Below are 16,551 nucleotides of genomic sequence, written 5' to 3' on the forward strand. Positions count from 1 at the left end.
GGCCTGGAGAGATCAATTGTTTGCCCAAGATCAGAAAGAGAGTAGGTGGCCACGTCCATTAAACAAATTTTTTTTAACATTTATTTATCTTTGAAAGACAAAGAGAGATAGAGCATGCATGAGTGGGGGAGGGGGAGAGAGAGAGGGAGACAAAAAATCCAAAACAGGGTTCAGGCTCTGAGTTGTTAGCAGAGACAACAATGTGGGGCTCAAACCCACAAACCGTGAGATCATGACCTGAGCCAGTCTGGTGCTTAACCGACTGAGCCACCCAGGTGCCCCTTGCTATGTCCATTTCTTACAAAACAGTGGACTAGATACTCTGATCAACCTTCTCAATGAGATCAGCTATAAATTCTGTATAAAATAAAATAAACTTTTAAACGTACTAAGGAGGTGGAAAGAAATTAAGCCAAAAACCAGAAGAAAGTGAAAACTCAGAAGAATAACTGAAGTACTGATGTTGGCTTTGACCTTGAGGACACTTGCCAAATCATGTAAAATTGGGTTTCAGTTTTCACAGCCTCACAGAGCAAAGGGGAAAGAAGAAAAAGTCCAGTGCTTATCTAAGGTGGGGGATATAATAAAGATCCCTGTGCATAAAACTGAGACCCCCAAATTATGCCTCATGCTTAAAGATAAATGAGGGGCGCCTGGGTGGCTCAGTTGGTTAAGCATCGGACCTCGGCTTAGGTCATGATCTCGTGGTTTGTGGGTTCGAGCCCCGTGTCCGACTCTGTGCTGACAGCTCAGAGCCTGGCGCCTGCTTCGGATTCTGTGTCTCCCTCTCTCTCTGCCCCTCCCCCTCTCATGCTCTGTCTCTGTCTCTCAGAAATAAACATTTTAAAAAGTTAAAAAAAAGATAAATGAAAAGTAACCTATGCTTTATTTCTACCACAGGAACTACACAAAAAATTACATATATCCAATTTTGACCCTAAATCGAGAGATTTATTCTGAGAATTTATAACCATATCCAGCTTTTTGTGGGTTTGCACATCAGATTCATACTGCCTGGGTGGTCCCAGAAGCCTCAAGTTAAAATCTGGAAGAAGTGACTCTGAATGAGTAGTGGTCCCCAGCACCCAGGAAATAAGATGCTACCATTCTGGAGGAATTTTAGTCCAATCCTCAAAGAAGTCCCATAGATAACATTTTAAAGCTAGAAATTCAGAGTCAAAACTCATAAAGCCTCTAAGGAAGCAAAGCACCATTAGCAAGATGCAGCAAACAGCAAAATTGGACCCACAAAGACATCAGACGTGGAAAGGATAAAATATAAATATAAAGCACTGTGTTTAATACACTTAAAGAAATAAAAGAAAGGATTAACAATAGGACCAAAAGTAAGAGGTTTAGAAATGCCCAAGCAGGGGCACCTGGATGGCTCAGTCGGTTAAGCCTCCAACTTTGGCTCAGGTCAGATCTCATGTTTGTGGGTTCAAGTCCTGCATCAGGCTCTGTGCTGACAGCTAGCTCAGAGCCTGGAGTCTGCTTCCGGTTCTGTGTCTCCTTCTCTCTCTGCCCTTCCCCCTCTCATGCTCTGTGTCTCTCTCTATCAAAAATAAATATAGCATTAAAAAATTTTTTTTAATGCCCAAGCAGACTGGAAAAGCATTCCAAGAGGATTTTTATCAAAATAAATAAATAAATAAATAAATAAAATTGCTGAAATTAAAAACTCAATAGATGGCTTCAACAGGAAATTAGACACATTGAATATTCTAGACAACTAGAATATAGATCTGAAAAAAAATGACCCAGAATGCATCTCAGAAAGCCAAAAAGAAGAATGATGTCAAAGAAATGTTGGGTCATGTAGGACTGAGTGAATATGTTTACACATATCCTAAGAAAATTTATAGAGGAGGAGAGGAATAGGGCAGAGGTTATATTTGAAAGATAAGAATTTTTCACAGATTCTGAGACCCCCAAATGCTAAGAAAGATAAATAAGAGATAATATTATGTGGCAGTGAAGGGTCCAATACCTAGTATGACTTGCAGAGATATTTGGGTCCCTGACATTTGTTCTAGTTTCAAATCCCAGGTTTAAAACCAAGCTGGGAGTGACTGGTAAGGATTATACTCATACAAACATACTATATTATATCCACTGAACTTTGTGGAGTATATATTGTATAATACCAACATTGTACATGAGATTGAGCTTGGAAAGGGAAGATATTATCCCAAAGGGTCTGATGTGACCCTCTCTCACTTAAAACTGCCATCTATAACGAGATAGTATCATGAAAACTAGGGTCCAGAAGCTTTTATCTCTGTCTCTCTCTGCTGTGTATCCTCACTGCACTGACTTCCATCTGCATTTTTTAGATAATCAGACATCCTCTGATTTACCCAAGCCTGTATCAGATTTGTTGATCAATCTGAACCTACTACTAATATTTATCAGTACAGATCGATACGTGGTCATGCATATATACCTATGCATATCACACTGCAATCACAGAACACAAAAGACAAAGAGAAAAATCTTAAAAGCAGTTAGAGAGTAAAAACATTGTTTTCAAAGGAATGATCATTGGAATAGCAACTAGTTTCCCAGTAGCAGTTGCTGCCAGAAGATATTGGCAAGAAGATCTGCAGTGTATTGAAAGAAAATACTTAGCAACCCAAAAGCCCATATTTAGGAAAAAATATACATTTCAGAGCATTTTCAGACAAACTAATGTTTTTTAACCAACAAGCCCTCACCAAGGAAAATTAGCAAATATTGAAAGATAAAATAGGTCAATTCAAAAATTGTGGAAATTAGCTAAAGGTGTTCTTAGAAGGAAATGTTTAACTTTAAATGATGATGTTAGAGATGAGGAAATAAAGAATTAAGGAGCTAAACATCTGACTTAGGAAGTTAGGCAAGGCCAGGGATCCAATTTCAACCTGCTGCCCACAGTCTGAGTTAACTATGTCAAGGTGAATTGTATCTAAGAGCTCTTAGAGGGATCCAAACATAAGTAGTGATGAAATTATCGAAATGATTATGCCTTTTCCTCTTCCCTGAGATTTTGGCTCTGGGGATTAGGATGGCAAGGATAGAGCCTGCAGCTGGAGAATGGGACAGGATCAGAGCCATCTGTCCTTGCCCTTTCCCTCAGGGTGAGGAGCTCTTAGCTTCTGGCCTCTTAAGCCCAGGTGTCTCACTCTTCTAGAACCAGCAGAGGTCCAGAAGTACAGAGGCAGGATTCAGAAAAGCATTTACTAAATACAGGAGACAAAAATTAACAAGGCACCGCCTCTGAAAGGTTAGATTCTCTTCTGGAGGTAAGCACTGCACAGGCAGGAAACCAAACGTCTTTCCACTCGCTCAAGAAAGCCTGTATCTCTGGTACTCTCTAAATGCGTATGTAACGCTGCTTTCTGCCTCTGGATGGAATCCACTAGTACATGAGAACCATTTGACACGATTCACAAAGTCTGGTGGCCAGAGTTGGCCGGGACTCTCCTCTATTTGTCCCAGACCCAACCCTGGGCATTGAAGTCTTGGGCCTGTCACGGATCATGTGACTTCCCTCAGACTTCCGGTCTTAATCTGGCTGATGATGTGCCCAAAACTAAGCAGGAAATGTGCTTTGGTGGCAAGGTGTTATAAAATACAAGATGTTGATTGTCACCAAAGTCTAGATTCCTTTAGGAGTCTGGTAAAAGCCCAGATTCTCTGTAGGCATCCTGCAAACATTCCTTCCCATGGAAGCCAATGGCCTGATCCAACACTTTGCCTAAGAAGTCAACTTAGGAAAACTTAATCTTGTGTGATTTTAGATAATTCACACCTCTCTGAGTCTCTGAGTTGTCCCTGTTTTGTTTATTTGTGCGTGTGTTTTAAATTTTTATTGCAAGTCTGTCTGCTTCTTTTTGTTTTTATCCAGTGAACAAAGGGTTGGGACTAAGGGAGGGAGTCTTTAAATTAATTAATTAATTATTCATCCATCACTTACATATAACACCTTGTGCCCTCCTTAATATCTGTCACCCACTTTCCCCACCACCATCAACGCTCAGTTTGTTCTCTGTATTTAAGAATCCCTTATATTTTGCCTCCCTTCTCTGTTTTTATCTTACTTTTCCTTCCCTTCCCCTATGATCCCCTGTTAAGTTTCTTAAATTCCACATAAGAGGGAAATCATGTGATATCTGTCTTTCTCTGACTGACTTATTTTGTTTAGCATAATACCCTCCAGTTCGATCCACATTCTTGCAAATGGCAAGATTTCATTCTTTTTCATCACCGAGTAGTATTCCATTTTGTGTATATAAATAAATAAATAAATAAATATATATATATATACACACACAACATCTTCTTAAGCCATGCATCACTTGATGGACCTTTGGGCTCTTTCCATAATTTGACTGTTGTTGATAGTGCTGATATATACATTGGGGTGCATGTGCTAGATGAAGGATTCTTAACCTTGACTTCATTCAATATCATTAGGGAGGCATTAAAATACACTGAACCATAGGTTCCTTCCAAGCTGGTTGAATTAGAATCTCTGGGAGTGGAGTCTTGGCTCTAGCACTTTTACAAGAGATTCTGATGCACAGTGAGAGGTTGAACCCCCATAGTAGATGATGTCTGCAGTCCTTTCCAGCTCTCTGATTCTGTGACCCAGGCATGCACAAGGCTGTGGCCGGTGGCCCCTTGGAATGCAGCACAAATGAGTTGTCTGAGTCACACCACAATACTCTAAATACAATCCTTGACTTTGGTCAATACCTGAGGGTCATGACCTCAACTAACACCCACAAAACTGCCACTGGGTGCTCCACATCTGAGTCAGAAGGCTGGCATGTAGGGTTGTTGAGGCATGGGAAGGCAGAGGGAGCCCAGACCTACACTAATAACAGAACAACTACTATGTACCCCCACACAGGCACATACGTATGTAATTGCTAATTCTCACAACCACTTTTCAGTACATGCTGCATTATTTCCATTTTTTTGATCAATATTTATTTATTTTTTTAAAACAGCTTATTGTCAAATTGGTTCCCATATAACACTCAGTGCTTCTCCCCACAAGTGCCCCCTCTCCATGACCATCACCCTCTTCTCCTCTCCCCCTCCCCCTTCAGCCCTCAGTTCGTTTTCAGTATTCAATAGTCTCTCATGGTTTATGTCCCTCTCTCTCCCCAACTCTCTTTCCCCCTTCCCCTCCCTATGGCCATCTGTTAGGTTCCTCCTGTTAGACCTATGAGTGCAAACATATGGTATCTGTCCTTCTCTCCCTGACTTATTTCGCTTAGCATGACACCCTCGAGGTCCATCCACTTTGCTGCAAATGGCCATATTTCATTCTTTCTCATTGCCATGTAGTACTCCATTGTATATATAAACCACATCTTTATCCATTCATCAGGTGATGGACATTTAGGCTCTTTCCATGATTTGACTATTGTTGACAGTGCTGCTATGAACATTGGGGTACATGTGCCCCTATGCATCAGCACTTCTGTATCCCTTGGGAAAATCCCTAGCAGGGCTATTGCTGGGTCGTAGGGAAGTTCTATTGATAGTTTTTTGAGGAGCCTCCACACTGTTTTCCAGAGTGGCTGCACCAGTTTACATTCCCACCAACAGTGTAGGAGGGTGCCCGTCTCTCCACACCCTGCCAGCATCTATAGTCTCTTGATTTGTTCATTTCAGCCACTCTGACCGGTGTGAGGTGGTATCTCAGTGTGGTTTTGATTTGTGTTTCCCTGATGACGCTGAGCATCGTTTCATGGGCCTGTAGGCCATCTGGATGTCCTCTTTGGAGAAGCGTCTGTTCAGGTCTCCTGCCCATTTCTTCACTGGATTGTTCATTTTTCGGGTATGGAGTTTAGTGAGTTCCTTGTAGATTTTGGGTACTAGCCCTCTATCTGACATGCCATTTGCCACTATCTTTTCCCATTCTGTCCATTTTAAAAAAGGGGACAAGCGGCTCAGGGAAGTTAAGCAACTTGTCTAAAGCAACTGCTGGGTGAGAGATTCGCGTTCGCGTTGTGTCTAGATTCAAACACCACAATCTTTCCATTATACTGACTTGGCCAGAGATGAGGCCATGTGCTAAGCCACGAGAGGACGTGGTTACCTAAGGCAGAACCACTGGGGCTTGGCTGGGTCACTGGCTATCAGGGTCCCAAGAGAAGTCCGGTAATCAGCTGGGAGCGGAGTCCAATGGTCTGCTTAGCTCCAGGCCTCCCCGGGCGGGAAGACAGCATTCTTGACGAACGCACATCAGGCTGCCAGCCTCAGTTTGTATTTTTACAGTCTACTAATTAGGCCATTTTAACTAATTTGTTTGCATTTTGTATGAGCAAGTTGGGCTTTTGGATTGACTAATGTAATTGCAGCTGGTTTCTGCCAAATACAAATTACTCAGTCTAGTGTGGGCTAGAGAGAAAAGCAAATATTTAATAGACATCAATACCCTTGTAGCTTTTTAGTGGCGCCGCTTTTTCCCCTATGGAAAGTTGAAATAATTTCTCCAGCATCTGATTGAACTTTCATGTTAGGGAATTACTTTTTAATCATTTTTTAAAAAAATAATGAGGCAAAGGCTTTAGTGGCTCTGTTAAGGTTTATCTCTGATCCATTTACCCCTAAGCTCAAGAAACTTATGGGACTTTTCCCCTTTCTAGGCTGGCTCTCCACACTCCCCTTCTGCTTCGACTACTCCCGCCACCACCAACCAATCCATACCGCAGATGGTCACAGCCAGAAGGGGACTGAGAGCCCACCTAGTCAAGTGGTTCTCAAAGTGTGTCCCCGCATCACCTGGAATATGCTAGAAAGACAAGTTCTCAGGCCTACTGAATCAGGAATTCGGGAGGTAAGGCCGAGCAAACTGCGTTTTAACAAGCCCTCCGGGTGATTCAGAGGCAGGCTGAACTTTGAGAACCGCTGATTTCGTTCAACATCTCATCCTACAGATGAGGAAACTGAGGCCTGGGACGAGCCCAGGCTTCTGCTCATGGCACGGACTGTGTCTGCTTCATTCACTGCACATCCTCTGGGTTTAGTACAGGGTGATAAGCACTCCGTGAATATTTGCTGGATGAATGAATGATGCAATGGATACATTAGAACAAGAAACAAAGTCTTTTGATTCTATGTTACTCCGTCCACGCTTCTCTTGCTCTGAGGAAGAATGGGAACCCTGTGAAGAATTCCTTCCTGGTTCTCGATTTGTGAGAAGGGCAAGGACCGGGGAGTGCAGCATTATGTCTTGTGGCCTGGCCCTTCGGGGGACGGCAGCCCTCTTCCCACAGACTTGCTCCTAAGCCCGGGACAACCAGGCTCGCCTGGCCCCAGCCTGGTGGATGATAAGGCCCAAACCCCACGGGGGATTGTTTCTGTCCCTTTCAAAGACCCTAACGTTGTCTGAGGCAGAACTGGACCCCTGATCTGGATGTTTGATTCCCTAACCAATACTTCTGCTCAACTAGTAAATGGGGAGAATGAAGTTAAGATTGGATTTATGAAAAGGGGGATTTCTTTTTTTTTTTTTTTCTTTTAGAGACAAAGCACAAGTGCAAGTGGAAGAAAAGGGCAGAGGGAGAGACAGACAGACAGAGAGAATCTTAAGCAGGCTCCACTCTCAACATGGAACCTGATGCGGGGCTCAGTCCCACGACCTGGGATCATGACTTGAGCTGAAATCAAGAGTCAGACGCTCATCCGATTAAGCCAGCCAAGCACCGTGAAAAGGGGGATTTCTAGGCAGAGGATGCTACAAAAGTGAGTCCTTTAGGTTAAATTACTGGATCCTGTGAAGCCAGACCAAAAACAAAAACAGAAAGTCCTGGTTCTCAAAATTTCTGATGGCAGATCTGCAGGAATCTGTTGACTAGATTCAGATGAAGTACTCTCCCCTCCCTTGATCCCCCAGGCCTTGCCTGCTGACCTTCCAGGAAAGAAGAACAGAAAGGCAAACAGTGCCCATAAGTTTTCAAACAGATAAACAATGGAATCTCCCAGGGCCATGAGGAACAGGCTTCTAGAGAGGCTGCCTATGTCCTTAATCCTGTTAAATTCTCCTATGAACTACCTAAGCAACTCAAAGTACCAAGCCATGTGGATTTAGTCACTCAAAGAGCTTATGTTCTTCTAACCTCAAGTTCAAATGGCTCTCATGACACGGCTTCCCAAATCCCTTGCTTCTGCTTGTCTATGTGTCTCGCGGAGCCCAGAGGAGGCTAGTGCAGTCTTTTCAACACTCACAGAGTTCTCCCTATCGTCCTTTGAGCACTCAATGCTTTCCTAGTTATTTCCAAATTTCCCTGAGACCTCAGGAAAAAATATGATCATCTCATTCACTTACAGGTGGCAGCAACTAAACCGCATAGAAGATTCCATACCCCAATGTGAGCTCTTAGATCCTAATTCATTACAGACAGTCCAACCCACAGCATTCTCTTCTGAGAACAAGTCCCCACCCACATAAGGAATCAGTCCTCTGGATCAACTTCTACCCCGTGGACCACAAAAGCGTTCTCTTTAGGAAGTTTGGAGTTGGCCAATAGAAAACTGAGTGGGGGTGCAGGGTTTTGCTGGTCACCTGAAGTGAATGGCAGTAGTCCTAGAGATGTTGAGTCTTGGAGGAGAAGAGTAAAAGCTATTACGGAGAAGGCAGATTGTACAATTGGATTACAATTACAATTGAGGGAGAGGCTGCGAGGCACTTTCCTCCACTGAATTAGAGTAACAAATTGCGAATACCTGGCATATTCTTTGAGTAGGAAAGGAAGTAGCAAAAATGGCATAAGAAAGAGTAAGAATAAAAAAGAGTTAGCTGATATCAGATGTTTTCTCCTTGGTTTCTGCTTGCCCAGGTCTGACTGGAACAGCTTATAATTAGTCTCTGCTTGCAGATGTGTGGTTCCAAAGACTTGTGGATTAAGGAGAAACTCTAGAATTTCTCAGCACCTGACAAGTTGTAACGTGAAGAGCTACACTTAGTCCATTAAAGATTTTTCACAGTGACATTTGAGTGCAGCTTGAGAAATATGCCACCTTGCCATTTATCATTTTCAGGGCACGGGTGTTGGAAAGGAGGTTGCTATGAAGAACAAAACAAAATGGATTGCATGTGTAGAGGTGAGCTGGCGAATACTGATAAATGTACTCCACTGAATGTCAGCAAATGTCACTTGAGAAGCCATTTGCAGCTACCATAACAGCCTCCCAACCCAACAAAGAGTAGCGAAAACAGGCAAAATGAACTGGGCGTCTTGCTTCCACATGAATAAGCAATCAGCCCTCTCAGAAGTTACACCAGAAAGTTGTTAAACTTGATAGAAGAAGCTTTTCCACCCACACTGACGCATGCTATAGATTGCTACCGAGGGTTGGAGACCTTGTGAGGACATCAGCACCATGGCTCAGGGAAGGACCTAATAACCCCTTCTGTCCCAGGTAGGTGCCTTCCTTTTGTGTGGAGAGAGACTTGCTGTCTCCTAGGCCTGCTGGCTCGATTTTTCCTGTCCCTTCCTCTTGCTGCTTTGGCTGATTCTGCAGACCCCTCCCCTACTCCCGATCTACCCTCCCTCGCCGGTGATCTGGGAATAGTTGAAGATCTGCACTGGGTATCAGGACTCGGGGGTGCAGCCCACACGTGCCCCATCAAGAGAAGACCTAATGGACCACCTTGAGCCAGATTTTCCATCTCTCCTTCCAGAAACGGTTTTTCAGTGTATCCTCTGGCTAGTCTGAAAATGTGAGTAATGGAGTCAGCTTCTGTTTTCTTTATTCTTGGTGATGGGGTCCAATGCTTTGCCTACATGTGATTTAGGATTTCTAGAACCCAAATTTTCACCAACACTCAGCTGGGGTGGAGATGGTCTTTTCTTGCTCCTGGGCCTGGTGAGTCTCCGTACTGCAGAGAGTCAAATGGGAAGGAAGATCATATTCTCAGAAAAGCCCTCCAGGGAAATGTGAGACTAATTAAAATAAAATTCCAGCCCCTGTTCAGTTTTTAATCTCCGGGGGCTCCTCCTCCTTAACACATACACACAAGGTCATCCAATACTTTTTTCCTCCTTGACACCAAGAGTCTTACAGAGTAGCTGGGATTTGTCTGGCCTTGTAAATACACCACACACACACACACACACACACACACAAACATACGCACAAGCGCATTGCCCACACAAATGGAGGTCAGTTCAGCCTTCACTGGAGAGATCCTGTGGTATCAGGCCTCCATACAAGAAGCCCTTTATTAGAATTTTTTAAAGTTTTCTTATTTTGAGAGAGACAGAGAGAGTGCAAGTTGGGGGGAGGTAGCAGAGAGAGAGGGAGTGAGGGAGAGACTCCTAAGCAGGCTTCCGAGCTGCCAGCACAGAGCCTGCCTCGGGGCTCCAACTCACGAAACTGTGAGATCATGACCTGAGCCGAAACCAAGGGTTGGGTGCTTAACTAACTAAGCCCCCGAGGCGCCCCAGGGAGCCCTTTATTGAACGTGCATCCTAGCCTCTGCCCTTCAATGTGCCAACTGCTGTCTTCGCACTCTTCTGCCGTATGTTCAGCAGGTGTACAGTGGAACCGAATACATTTACAGCCGGGACAAAAATGGACCCTTGGGAAAACAAGCTTCCCTCTGATGAGTTTGGAGAGACAGCCCACGGATGTGGGGTGCGGGGTGGGGGGAGTCCTCTTCAGGCACACTCACTGCAGAATGCTCCATAGGCCTTAGTGGTTCCTCCTTTTGAATTAGGTGCTTCCCGGGAAGGACCTTTACTTAGGTCTTGGGATCTCAAAAGACATCTGTTTATTATAAAAACTGAATTGCCCTCAACTCGTTGACTTCCGTGCTTCGTTTAGGAAGACACGTGGCTTGCTTAGGAAAAAATATTTTTTTTTAAGGAAATGAAAAGAGGCAGCAGAAGAAAGGCACATTTCTGGAGCAGACGGGAGGAGAATGGAGACAGAAGGTGTCTGGCCCGGGGTCGGTCGGACAGCCTGGCCCGGTTTCACTCAGCCGACGCACTTCCTCAAGAACCAGTCTGTGCTCTGCCCGAATGTGGCTCACAGGTCCCAGGTGCAATGACCTAATAAGGCATAAAAGTGCATTCTGAAGAAAAGACAGGGTGGATGTAGATGTCTCATCTGGCCAGGATTTATTTTCCTGTGGTTGTCGTTTACAGTGTGTATCTTAGGGCCCCTGGGTGGCTCAGCCAGTGAAGGGTCTGACTCTTGATTTCTAGTTGGGTCACAGTCTTGTGGTTCATGGGTTTCAGCTCCACGTTGAGCTCTCCGTTGACGGTGCTGAGCCTGTTTGGGATTCTCTCTGTCCCTCTCTCTGTGCCCCTCCCTTGCTTGCACTCTCCCACCCTCCCAATAAATAAATTTAAAAAATTTTAACATATTTTTTAAAATAATAAAAAAATTAAATTTATATCTTAACATTCAAACTAATGAGCCTCTGGTTCCAGAAGAGAAAAAAAACCCAAAACTGTTCATGATTGATTAATATCACCCAACTCCTGCCGTTGCTAAAGGCCAGAGCTGTAAAATCCCACCTTCCTGTTGTGCCTTTAAAGAACAAAACCAACGTCTTGTCACATAGACCAGGGGAGCTGATATTGTCTCCATCACCCACACGAGAAAAAGTGAAGCTGGAGTGGGTGAGCCACTTTAGCCACCCACTAATTAGCAGTGCCACCAGTTTTCCTTGTGTCTAATCCACAGGCCATTTTCAGTGGACTCTTCTCTGCTCTGGATGTAAAAAAAAAAAAAAAAAAACCTAGCAAGCCCCCACCATTCTGCATTCCAGGACGTTTTGAACAAAAAATTAAATTGGTACCATAAGAGAAAGGTTTGTTAAAAATAGGAAACCTCTTAGAATTTCAGTAATCCCCTCATTCTTGCAAGAATGTGAATAGGGCTGGAGGGAACATTTGCCCCTTAGGGAAGTATCCCCTGGGTAAGAACCCTCGCTCCCTGGGGTCAACAGGCATCATTCTGTCGGCCCTAGACATCATTGTAATTTCAGATGATGCTCCCTCAGCCTAATTGAGGAAAAGATACAGTAATGGGAGAGAGAAATAAAGAGAGGTTCAGGTTAAGAGAGCAGGCAGGCCATCCTAGAAAGAAATATTTAGAGGAATTTATTTTCAGGCTTCTGAATAATTTCATTCATTCATTTCATTTAAGTAAGCACTTTGAAATGCCTGCGTTATGTCAGACCTGTCACTATATCTCAACCGGATACCAGTTTTGCTTGCGTGTAATTCTCCTCACCATCTCAAATTATAACTCAATGTTCAAGGCTCAGATCAAACCCCGCCTCTTCCAGGAAGCCTTCTGAGATTTCTCCCATGCTTCTCTCCTATGTGTTCCCACCCAGGGCACCCACAGAACAGCATTGTTCTATGCTACTGACCTGTATCCTGTGTATGTTCTTCTCCCCCAACATTATAAGCACCCTGAGAAAAAGGGCCTTGGTCTTACTTATGTCTGAGATGGGCTTCCCTAATATGCTCTTTGAAATGGGATTTAAAGCAATTGAAGGCAGGGGCGCCTGGGTGGCTCAGTTGGTTAAGTGGTCAACTTCGGCTCAGGTCATGATCTCAGTATTTGTGGGTCTGAGCCCTGTGTCAGGCTCTGTGCTGAGAACTCAGATCCTGGAGCCTGCTTCAGATGCTGTGTTTCCCTCTCTCTCTCTGCCCTCCCCTGCTGGTGCTCTGTCTCTATCTCTGTCTCTCTCTCAAAAATAAATAAACATTAAGTAAAGTATAAAATAAGTGAAAAATAAAGAAAGCAGGATTATTTTTCACCCACTTGAGATTTAAGTCACCTTGGTTTAAATAGATGAGACACAGCCTTCTCCTTGGCTATTGGTAGTCAGCATTCAGTGAAGGGGAAATACACAAATGAGAGAGAGGTAAGAGGGTGTCCTGTCTAGATAATATGGGCCCTCTCAGCAGTGAAGTCAAAATCAGACTGGTTAATTTGCGGTCAGTAAACAAAAATGAATTATCTAAATAATTGTGTAAATTCTGTCTTTGCTGGCAGGCGTCACCCTTTTTGATACATTTAGGAGGTTTTTTTTTTTGCAGTTTTCTCCACCTCTGTATCAAATAGACTTCAGGGACTTGGGGATTGACTCCTTATCCAGATATAATGGGAGAGAAATGGGGAGAGTTCACATATTCTTTTCTAGAACTGCCAAGATTGGAGCACCCAAGCTTCTTACTACACTGATTTTCATTATATCCAGAAGGAAAAGTTTGCAACATACGAACTATTACACTCTCCTTCTTTTATCTGTGCTCAATCACAAGGGAGAGAATACCTACCACTTCCCTCAACACAACGCTGTGAAGTTTACTGTTGAAAACTAAGATTTTGAGTGGGGTTTGCTAATGTTAATAATGGAGAGATTTTCTTTTTTAAATCAGGAGTTCAAAAATGCCTTCCTTCCTTCATGCCTGCCTGATTGCCTTCCTTCCCTCCTTCCAACACCTGTTGTTTTCACGTAGGCCTCTTAGGAAAGCACCTTTCTTAAAATTTTTCTACCTTTTTAATGCAAAAAGTCACCCCAAAGCAGGCAGAAGGGATCACATCTGAGTAGAAAGTCAGGCCTGAAAACCCTGGCTTCTGGTCGCTTGGTAAGTGCACAGAGTTTAACAATCTCATGTAACTATTACTTTTTCCCCGTGGAGCACTTAAAAAAAAAAAACTCACCTAGCATAATTTGAAAAAACCTTTCTTACCATGCCCAATGTTTCATTTCAATTCCTGTAATATTTACTTGTTTCCCTACCCAGTTAGGGGGAAAAAATCTGCCTCGATTTTAAGAAGAAAAAGATCTTTAAAGTTTCTAAATGTAAGAATGGTTAAAAAAGATTTTCCCCCCTCTCAAATCAGCATTTGGAAAAACATATTTATATATTCATTTGCGTCTGATGTGAGGGCAGAACAGCTGCTTTTGCTCAAAGGAAAAAGGTCTTTGAAATGACACAGATCTGTGTGCGTATTTTTAGAATTTAGACGCTTGTATTCGCTGGCGTGGTGGGATTTCCTTCCAGGGGAATCCGCTTTGGGGGATGTACCCCGTCTAGGGAGCATTTAAAGAAATTTTAATATCCAAACAAAAGCAGTATTACCATTGCTCTCCACTCCCTCCCCCAGAGGAAAAACAATTAACAATTTGCATATGCTCCTGACACAAATTAGAGACAAAGGGCCCCTCATAGACTGTGGGTGCGAGAAACCCTCAGCTCGCTGCCGTGGCCCAGCCCGGCACTGCTCTTGCTTCCAAATGAATAGCATTATGCTTGATAACTAAAAATAGTGGTTCTGGGCCCTCTGGCCTATTCCTACTGTAGAATCTTGTGTCCCCAATCAGAAACATCTCCCAATCTCTCCGCGAGCTTCTGGGCAAGAAGAACGTATAGTTCCAAGGGGGGAAAAACACGTATATACTTCGCCCTTTTTATTTTAATGGCTAAACATTGTAATGCTAGCTAAATAGAAATTCTTGTCTGTTAATAGGTTCCTTTAGTTTGTAATAAATAGGAATGCTAATGACTAAAATTTGGTATTTGGTATGCATTAGCTTTTGTGAGCTTTTCTTTACAGTCCTCATTGACATGCAATATGGTAAGCATCCTTTGAAACATATTTATAAAATAACTACAGTATAATTAAACCAACAAAGCCATCTTTTAAGTAAGCTTAATAGCTTGGTTTTCTTTTTTCACCTCGGTAAAAATTTATTTTAAAAAGAAACATAGTGACGCCTCAATCCCACTGTATATTTTATTCTGTGCATCTAATATTTCCTTTGCATCTGCAATCTATGCATATCTAATTCTTTTTGACAACGATGATTACTAACAAAGTTCTCATGAAAGATGTGCTTCCTAGCTTCTTCCACAAGAATAATGGTTTTTTTGTTCAGGGAGATTGTAACATATCTTGACAGACACAATATATAAGATGTGCTTTTTTTTCTTAATTGTTAATATTGCTGTGGCGAAGACACAGGGAGCAGATCAACAGATATGGCAGGTAATAATCAGAGTGGATGCTATTTTGTACAAAGCGACTAAAAATATTTTAATGGCATAAAAGCAACAGATAAATAAAAACAATTGTGTTTCCTTTTGCATTCGGTGTGCGAACAATTTTCGGGTGCTGCTGCTGCTGCTGCGGTCGCCGGTGTGCTGAGCAGAGGAGGAAGCTCGGAGCGCAGTGACCGGCTCTGCCTTCCAGCAGCGGAAAGGTCCTGCCAGCCGCCCTTTCTCCACTCCCGGCGGCTTCAGCCTCCCAGGGGCGCAAGGCCCGGCCGCGGGCGAATTCGCAGCGCGCAGTGGCTCAAGTTCGTCAAGTTTTGCTCCATTTTGCAAACCGTTGCTCTATCCCCCAGCCTCCCGGATGAAGAGCGCAAGATTTGCAAAAAAAAAAAAAAAAAAAAAAAAAAGGAAAAACTCCGAAGACACCAGGCGAGGGACCGAGCAACTTCTGCGCCTGCCGGCCCCTGGCCCGCTCCGCTCTGCCCCACGCACCTCGCTCCCTTCTTTCCCTCCGAAACTCCGTCCTCTCCACCGAGGGGCTGCCGGGCCCCCAACCCAACCCCCGCGCGGAGAATAAACACAGTTGACATCACTGTTACAATCTTTATTTAAAACTGTTTCCAAGGTTACAAATTACCGTGCCTCGGATGCAACAGGTTCCTCCGAAGCGGTGGTATCATTGCAGATTAACTGTAATGTGCAGGATTAGAATAAAAGCATAAGGGATTAGGTAAAATGGGGGACGCTCGAGCAAGAACGCCCGAGCGCATCTCGACCAGCCGGCGGCGGAAACCGCGTAGACGCTCGGTGTCTGAGCGGAGGCTCGCCGAGCTGGAGCCCGCCCGTCCTCTCCCGGCCCCGGAGCGGTCGGGGGCGGCGGGGCGACGCTTGCTAGGCGCCAGGGACTAGGGACGGGGCCCCCGGATTCGGGAAGGCTGGGGGCCGGGAGGCCGCAGAGGCAGAGGCGTGGAGAGGCCTAGGGCCCGGCCGGGGCCCGGGGTTAGCGCCGCGCCCGGGACCCGGTTCCACCGCCGTGCGAAGCGGCCAAAGTGCAGCGACGGGGATAGCACGCCCACGCGGGGGTCAGCGGGGTTATCGGAGTGGCTGACCCCTCATTCAAGGTCCAGGCCTGATGGGGCCCCTTCCGGCGTCCTTGTCTAGACCCCAAAAAGCCGCCGCTCTCCTGCGGGGCTCGGGGCCAGGGCCCGCCGGTCGCCTCGGAGCCCAGCACTTGGGCCTTGGCTGCCCGCCGAGGCAGTGCGCCCCGTTAGGCCGAGTCCCCCGTCCGGCCGACCCCTGCCCCGGAGCTCCAGAAAGGCCGCAGAGCCCCTTCGCCCCCGGCTCTGCTTCCCGGGGCGGCCAGAACTCGCCGCGACGGTCCCCGCGGGGCTCGGGCCTGCTTTGGGCCACGGCCTCGGGCGGCGGACGCGGCCCCGAGGGCTGTTTGCACGTCCCGGCGGAGGGCGCGGGGCTGGAAAAGCAAACGGGGCGGACGCGGAGGCTGGGGGGCGACCGTCTGGGG

This window comes from Suricata suricatta, chromosome 4 (genome assembly GCF_006229205.1).
Source record: "Suricata suricatta isolate VVHF042 chromosome 4, meerkat_22Aug2017_6uvM2_HiC, whole genome shotgun sequence".
Taxonomy (NCBI): Eukaryota; Metazoa; Chordata; class Mammalia; order Carnivora; family Herpestidae; genus Suricata; species Suricata suricatta.